This window comes from Dryobates pubescens, chromosome 5 (genome assembly GCF_014839835.1).
Source record: "Dryobates pubescens isolate bDryPub1 chromosome 5, bDryPub1.pri, whole genome shotgun sequence".
Classification (NCBI taxonomy): domain Eukaryota; kingdom Metazoa; phylum Chordata; class Aves; order Piciformes; family Picidae; genus Dryobates; species Dryobates pubescens.
Window position 1 is genome coordinate 20701614 of NC_071616.1, and position 9219 is coordinate 20710832.

The window sequence follows — 9219 nt, forward strand, 5'->3', positions numbered from 1 at the left end:
TCCTGGTCAGCTCATCCTTCCTACCCTGTTTGATGAGTGCTTATTACTAAAGCAGCATCCGTTCTGCTGCTGCAGAGGATGGATTGTGGCAAGAAAAGAAGCTGCCTTGGGAAGCTCTCAAGCTACTGCCAGCCAGAGTGATGATGATGCTCATACCTGTGGTGGTCATCAAAGAAGGGAAGAGCCATATGGCCTTCCATACTTCTTTTGTCCCTCTCAGTAGCATGCATAAGAGGGATCATGTAAGTAGAGCAAAAGCTTTTTTTAGGAGCAGACATGGTGTTGTTTGGCTGGTAAATGTGGTTTGTTGGGTAGGTTTTATCTGCTGGAAATTTTTGAGCCCTGTATAGGAGTATTTCTGCAATGACTTCTTAAAAGCAGGATGTAGTGACAAAAAAGATGTAGAGAGGCCAATGGGAATAAGAGCTTTTCTGAATCAGATTACGGTTACTTCGTTTGCAGCACTTCAGTGGGAAAATAGAGATTCCATATAATTCCTCGGGGAAAAGGTGGCATTTTCACCAAAAAAACTATAGATTTTGTTTCTGATAGTTTATAAATACTGCACAGAAAATGATATTGAGGGTATAAGCCTTTCTACCTCTCTTTTATCTGCACCATAATTTTAAAATCATGCTGTAAACAGACAATTTTTTTAAAGTATTTTATTTTATCGACGTTAATGCTCTGCAAGCCTTTGAGACAGCTGAGTTTGGTTTGAATTAGTCTGCCTGTAGCACTGTTACAGATACCCATACTCTCAGTATATTCTCAAAGCTTGGGGTTTATTCCAAGGTACACATTATTCTCTATGCAGGAAATAAACATGCATAAATAAACATGTGTGTGACTCATGTAGGTCGAGCGCTTTGCTCAAATGCAAGATGTTGGCTCTTAAAGAAACCGCTAAGATGAATTCTTTATTGCTAAGGGTCTCTCCTCCAATCTTCTGTGTAGGTTTTCATTGGTTTGTCCCTCCAAAGGATACTAAACCTGCTGCCAATGTAGTGATGTTACGTGCAGAAGCTGAGAGTCTGACCAAATAACTGCTGCTGGTAAATTTGAATTTCAGTAGCATGCTGCGTTTCTGAGAGCATTTGTTTCCTGCGCTGGAAGTAGAGGATTGCAATTTCTGAATGCTCTCATATGACTTGATTAGGAAGGGCTATTGAATAGTCTGCTAGAAGGACACTTGGAGAGCAGGGGAAAAAAAGACCTATCTCAGTATTGATGGTGAAGTTAATGGCATGGTTTCTGTACAGGAGTCCTAAAAGAAAGGCCATGGTCTGGGATAGGTAGACTTCACTCTGAGTATTGTAAGGCTTCTGAAGCTGTAGTGGTTGTGTACATTCTTAATTTATTGGTGACTTACTGGGATTTTTATAATGTTCATTCCTTCTTGATTTTACTAAGCTCAGGAAATATAAACAGATTAGAACATGCTAGTTTCTGTTTTTATAGCTAGTCATTAAAATGTAAAAAGATTAACACTGCATTAACTCAGTTTACTACTGTTGATGTATCTGGACGATTTTGTTGTATGTAAGTGAGGATAAATTCAGTTGGAGTAATTTGGACCCTGCTTTTCTCAGGATTCTGATTATAATAAAGGGAGCTTATAAGGCTTCCACATTTGTTGTTCTTAGATCTTATTTGAACCCACACAAGCTGTGCATCATCAGTTTTGTTGCATAAAGCATGTCTCTTGCTGCAAGTCACTTTGCTTGACAAGCAAAACCCTACAGCTGTTGCATCCAGCTTTGTCTGCCATGCAGCCTTTTAACACTCTTGTATTGTGGGAGTAAAAAATTCAGAAACAAGGAAAAGAATGGGATTCTTCACTGTGGTGAGTGCATTTTCAGTGTCTTAATCATCTGTGACATTTTTTTAAAAATCACTGTGTTCAGTACAGCAACTTTTAAATGGTGCCAGACAGCCTTGTCTTGAGGGTTAAACATGTTCTTTGGAAAAGGTCTTGCCATCCTGATTGCTTGTTTATGTTCCCTGGATTGCATTGAAACTCCAGTCACAGATCTGTACAGTTAATGTAGAGTTTGCCTAATAAATGTTCTGTTTCTCATTTTTGTGTTGAGTCCTTGCATTTGGTTCAGTTAGTGCCAAGGAAATTAAACCTCTTTGGTGAAAGTAGCATCCTTACACAACCACATGAACCATGGTAAGCTTTTCTACTATAATATAAAAAAAGGTAAACCCCTTGCAAAACCCTTCTTTTATGATGCTATCCTGCTAGTTTCTGATTGTTCTATCTTAATTCTTATAAAGGTCATTTTTGACTGCTGCATAATTAGTTGATAGGGGCCAGAATTTGTAATTCAGAGCATTATTTCACCTCTAAAAGAGAAGACACACCTAAACAGGCAAGTTGGGTTTTTTTTACAAGATACTGTCCCACTGATAAATGTAAATACTTTGTAAACTGGATAGCATTAGCAAGGTTTTCCTACTAAGCTGTATAATTAACTGTCTGTGGGAACAATATGTAATGTATATGTTAAGTGAAACTGTTCCAGTGCTTGTTTCTGAAAGTTGCATCATGAGAAATAAGGTGTGTAATGAGTTTAAAATCATCTTTTTTTATCAACAGCTGGTCACTAGAGTTTGGAGGTTAAATTCTACATATTGGGGCCTTTTATTTTTTACTGGAAGTGGAGCTCCTGCTGGATCCTCAGGAGTGCCTGCTGAAAAGTTTTAGCATATGATACAACAGTAGTGCTTTGATAAAGCAGTATATGTTATTCTAGCATTTCCCTGAGTTCCCATAGTCTCATGTGGGTGCACTTCTGCTCTCACTGGTAATGAATACTGAGTGCTGTTCAATATCTTCCATCACTGATGCAGACCTACAGACCATGGGATTGAATGCACCCTCAGCAGATTGGCAGATGATACCAAGCTGAGGGGTGCAGTTGGTAAGACTGAAGGATCGGATGCCATCCAAAGGGACCTGGACAAGCTGGAGAAGTGGGCTGAGGAGAGTATCATGAGGTGAAGTGCAAGGTCCTGCATGTAGATTGGGGAAATCCTCAATATCAACACAGGCTGAGGGATGATGAAATTGAGAAAGAAAAGGACTTGGGGTGCTGATGGATGAGAAGCTGAACATGAGCTAACAATGTGCACTTGCAGCCCAGAAGGCAAATCACATCCTGGGCTGTATCAAAAGAAGCATGACCAGCAGGTCGAGAGAGGTGATTCTGCAACTTACTCTGCTCTGGCGAGACCTCACTTCAAGTACTGTGTTCAGCCCCCAACACAAGAGAGACATGGACCTGCTGCAGCAGGTCTGGAGGAGAGCCAGAAACATGATCAGAGGTCTGGAACACCTCTCCTATGAAGACAGGCTGAAAGAATTGGGCTTGTTCAGCCTAGAGAGAAGGGGGCTCCTGGGGAGACGTTGTAACTACATTTCAGTATCTGAAGGGGGCTACAGAAAGGCTGGGGAAGGGCTATTCAAAAGGGCTTGTAGCAATAGGATGAGAGGCAATGGCTTTAAACTAGAGCAGGGTAGGTTTAGGTTGGACCTGAGGAGGAATTTCTTCATAGAGTGGTAAAATACTGGAACAGGTTGCCCAGGGATGTGGTTGAGGCTCCTTTTTTTAAGTATTCAAGACAAGACTTGATGTGGCCCTGGGCAGCTTGATCTAGTTGGAGGTTTCCCTGCATAGCCTAAAACCACCACACGTGCTCACTGCAGGGGGAGGTTGGACAATCAGTGAATCAGGGGGATGCAATCAGTGAATGAGCTGCTTTTATCATAGTTTCTTTTCAGCTGTTCCAAACCTCTCCACTGCCAGCCAGGAAGTTCTCTTGTGATGTCCATCACTGATGCTCTTTCACTCATAACAGCCTAGCTGTTAAAAAGTACTGGCCACCTTGACCTTGCATTTTCTGCTCTTCCCAAGCTGTAACATTTGCTTTGTCCTGTAACTCTTCTTTGACCTACCACACCAGGTTTTATTAGCCAAAACTTTTCTATTCCCCCAGCTATGTTCATCAAATACACCTCCTTTAAGAACCTGAGACATTAAATAATGTTAATAAAGCTTAAACCTTGCAAAGCTTTATATTAGCTTCCTTTGTCACCAGTAGATCATAGCACACTCATTCTTAGGTTCACATTCTGCAGTGCAGAAGAGGCTGTTTTAATCTTCTACTCCTATCACGTGTGTAAGAAGAGTTACAGCATATTATTCAGTATTTCTTATGCCTGCCCCAACACGTGGCATTGATCTTGGTGAGTGATGGTTATTCAGTGAAAGGGGTTAAGCACATGAGAAATGAAGTTGGCAAGTTCTTTCATCATAATTGTTTTTCTCTTCTGGGGCCATTGTGTATGTTCATGGAAATGCAGGAGGCACATGCATTTCATGACAGTGCAAAATGCAATTCCTGCCTTGCCAGGTGACTCCAGGAACACAGGATATTATAGCTTTTAGTATGAATCCTGCATTTGTTATTGTATGGGCTGGCAGGAAGTGGCATTATGCTGGATCCCAAGCTAGCGTTATGTTACTCATTTCTATTGGAAAATTGCAACAAGAATACTTTCTTGTTGCTCTTAGTAAAGTTTTGATTTTTCAGAAGCAGAATAATACAGAAACTTGGAAAGAAACAGCACCAATACTGGTTACCAGGTAGTTTTCCTTCAGTGCTCTTCTGTGGCAGCAGCGGAAGTTAGGCAGTGTTGTCCATTTCCCACACAAGAATTCCAGACTCCTCCTGTTTCATAGCCCATCAAGCACCATTTTCATCATTTGTAGACTGAGAAGTCCATGGAGGATATTGAAAGAGGTAGAACACATATGCTGCTGAGGAAGAGGAGATTGCAAGGTGTCTTTGTTTCTCTTGAGTAAAAACTGAGGCGATTGATTATTTAGAGTGATTTTAAGGTCTGTAGTTTGATGTTAAGGTGAAAACCCAACCTGCATGGAAAAGAATGGGTTAAGGAGTATTTCTTTGCAATGATGTGTGTTGGAATGTGCAGCAGGCAGTGATGATAGGAATGAACCAAGGATAATATCTCTGGAAACTCAACTGACCTTACAGTTGCATTGAAAATTGAAGGCTTTGGTCATACCACTGTTTCTGATGTGCCTCGTCTTTTATCAGGTTGAGAAGGGATTTCTAACTCCACTCATGAGATGTCACCTCCCCTCTGCTGCTTCATGAATGGCAATGTTCCCTACCTGTAGGCTGGTGGATATGTTTCTGGCTTGGTGCAGATGTTTCCTGCCCTCTGCCCATAGCTACTTTTTCCCAAAGAAGAATTTGTGAGGTTTGGAGAGAGAAGAAATCCAAACCACATACTCATTTTTCAACTCTGCTGTTTTAGAACCTTGACAAAAAGCAGGCCAAACAGCTGATTGCCCAGCTCAAGATGGCCTTACATACCACCTTGCTTTAGAGCAGTTGCACAATGGGAGGACAGTACTCATGGCTGTTGCAGCCACCCATCCTTGAATGGTTCAGCAGGTAGTGTGGCTGGCAAGTGTTCTGTGACTCTTGTCCTCCTTTTTAATGAGGATCTGATAAGTCTGCCATTACTGCAGAGGTGCTAATCTTGGTCCTTATTAAATACCTCCTTTGAGCACATATGGATTTTGGATAATCATTTTTGATTTGAAGTCCCATGAGGAGAATGTGATCTGCACCCTAAGCGAATGTCTGTTAGCAGTGAGGGATCTCAAGTTCCTAAAAATGTAACCAACTAATAGGAAGGTGATGTGAAAATATCTGTGACAGATATTCACAGTTGCTGTAAATTGGTGCAGTTCCTGTGACTTTGCAACAGGCAATAAGAGCTTTGCTCTTTTACATCAGTTGAGGATCTGTGCCATTAGCAGCAGTCTCTAGAGGTGTTAGCAGTAGTGAAGGAAGGGAGAAAAGTGCTCTGGGGTGACAACAGTTTGTGATATTGTGGTACCATGCCGAAAGCCACTTCTTACTCTGTCAAACACAACTGGCTGCCTTGCCTAATTAACCAGCACTGTGGAGTTACCTATTCTGCTGATTTCAAAATAAATGAGAAGAGGGAACTTCAGTGGTGACAGAGCTCTAGTGAATTGCACACAGTGAGTGCATCCCTCTTCAACTCTGCATGGGGATGGCTGTGGCTGGCAAAACTTTCTCTAGGTGGTCCTAGACTACTCTGAAGTGGATCTGTTGTAATTGAATAATGGTTCTTCAGAACTATATCTTTGTATCTGCCTTGATTCCTGCCCATGCTCTGAGAGCTCACCAAAGGAGAGGCTGCAAAATGCAAGATTCATGGGTTAACACAAGGTAAAATACAGCTAAAGCAAATGATTTCAAAATGCTGGTCACTGTTTCCAAGCAAACTCTTACACAAGGCCACTGGGAAATTGTTTGATGCTGCTGCATTAAATCAGTAAGACCTACTGTAAGCTCTGAGGTCTCCAGCAGCAAATCAGTGTGATGTGAATCATTGTGTTTTCGTTCTGCACCATCAGGCACCACAAGGAAGGGTTTGAGTGGATTTTGCTGCCTGTGGTAAGATGAAGGATCTTTCATCTTGTTGATCTCCTCTTGGTTCAGAGGAGCTGGCTGTACTTGTATTGATAAAGTGCCATCTAAACCACTTTTGGCCAGTAGCATTGGCACATGTGCAAGTGTAGACTTTCTGATCTCCCCTGGCCACCTGGTACACAGAAGGTCTCTATCAACAAGGGTAGTACCAACAATTGCATGCCCAGCATAGACCTCGGGTATTGTTGCTGCTTGGGGATACAATACCAGTGTGAAAGGGGCTATATCTCAGATGAGAGGTGATAGCACACCACTCAGGAGTCTGCTGTACATGCAAGTGAGGGAAAGCAGGTGTGCTAATACCACTGTGTAGAGAGGTACTTCGGGAGTCCCAAGAGCTGTGTTCAGCCTATGGATCAGTCACATCTATTAATCCACCTTGACTACTGGAATGCAGACGATGCTCAGAAGGATATGAGCAATTTGAGGCCATCTGTGACACCTCAAGTGAAGATCAGAAGCAGGCAGAATGAACAGCTATTAGAGGACTTATCTGAAGATTGGAGGGTAGGCTGTAGTTCTTCCAGTGTTAATTCGAGCCTGCTTTCCAAGCCAAGCTTAGCTATCATTAAATTCTTGGGTAGGTCCTAAGCTTATTTGGTCATAAGGTGGCTTGCCATCCAAGAAAGTGCTTTTGTGGTGTTAGTGGGGGGGATATTGTTGTGGTTTTAAGTTACTGTTGCCATAAATTGCAAGGACTTTGCTGGTGATTGCGGCTTTCCTTCTAAGCAGAGCCCTCAATGCTCAGCAGGAGTAAGCAATCACTACTGAAGACCAGAGTCGTTAAGTGCTACGACAAGGGGGGGGAGGAGGGGAAGCACCACAGATGGAGAATTGTGCTGCAACTTGGGGTGTGAAAACGTCAGTTGCTCCAGGTGTTGGAGCTAGGGATGTCCCACATTGGAGGAAGAGGAGCAATCTGTAAGCACGGTGGAGGATACCCAGTCTGGTAAGCTGTGATCTGAAATTCCTTCTTGTTTCATTTCTGAGCCAGGCTCCATGTTTCCTGATTCTGCAAACAGGGCGATGAAACCATCTCGCATGGCTCTTTCCAACATCCTTTACTTTTCACCATTAACTGCTCACATGGGCATGATGCCCAACTTGCTCTGCTCCTGCTAGTGATTATAGCTCACTTACTGCCAGATCCTTCCCTGCTCTGCAGCTCAGCAGGCAAAGGGACTGGGACATCACAGCAACTGCTCCTCTTCCTGGAAAGAGCAGTGCTTTTACTCGGGGTTTCAGCCATGCCTTTGCTGGCTTCTTTCTTGTCTCTGCTAATCTTACCTAGATGATTTCGTGTTTCTTGCACAATTTCTTGTGGGTAGGAGAAGTAACTGAGTGTTGTAGCTGAGGGAATCTAAAACTGCCAAGGGCTTTTGACAAAGTGGCATGGGGCTGCTGTGTCCTCTTTACACATAGAGCCTTAGCATCTGTGTTGTCCCCTTTTCTGTAACATACCAATCACTGGTATTTTTGGAAGAGAAGAATGTTGTGAAAGAATTCCTGGAAATGGTGCTCTCAGTTACTGTGTGTTAGGCAAGGATGCAAACTGTGAGATCAGTGCAGAAAGCACTGATTCCAGCCCCAGCAGCATCCAGGAATGCTGAAAAAAGAAACCATAAAGAATGAAAGAGTCCTTGTGTCTGAAGGTGCAATGTGTGCACCTTGGGAGGGCTGGGAGCATGGCACAGACAGTCCTGTTTAACTGGAAAGCAGGAAGGCAGCTACTTCACAACCAATACTAGGGGACAGCTTTAGGAACAGGAGTGGGTTGTGATTCTGGATAGCAGTTCATGAAAACCTTATGCTGCATCCTTTGCTGTGCTCACTGAGACAGTCCAGTGCTAGACTCTTATGGCTGAATGGAAATCCTACTTTGTGGTCACCCTATCTGTGAGAAGGAAGGAGAAAAATGTCTCTAGAGGAAGCAAACATACCCAGTGGAATCTCTGCAATCTGTGATAAATATTTGAGGTGCAAAAAGCTAACAAAATGGAATGGAGTCAGACATGAAAGTGAAATCTGCCTGTTGTGACTTAAAAACTGTGTGATACCAGCAAGAGTACAATAGAATAGAATAGAATAGAATAGACCAGGTTGGAAAAGACCTTCAGGATAATCAAGTCCAACCCATCACCATCTACTAAACCATGGCACCAAGTGCCTCATCCAGTCTCTTCTTAAACACCTCTAGTGATGGTGCCTCACTCATTCTGTGAAGAACTTCCTGACATCCAGCCTAAACCTCCCCTGACGCAGCTTGAGACTGTGTCCTCTTGTTCTGGTGCTGGTTGCCTGGGAGAAGAGACCAAGCCCCACCTGGTTACAACCTCCCTTCAAGTAGTTGTACACAGCAATAAGGTCTCTTCTGAGCCTCCTCTTCTCCAGGCTAAGCAACCCCAGCTCCCTCAGCCTCTCCTCAAAGGGCTTGTGCTCCAAACCCCTCACAGCAGTACAGTGTCTGGGAGCACTCTGAATAAAAGCTTGGATGCATTTTGGAATTACGGTATCAGTACAAGAAATGTTCAAAGGGTTGAAGTCTTCAGTCTCTTTAATTAGCCATGGGAGCAAACATCATTTGCTTTCTGTGAAAGAACAGCAGATTGTTGCTGTTCTGTCTTTCTAAATACATGTCCTGTTTTCCCCTAA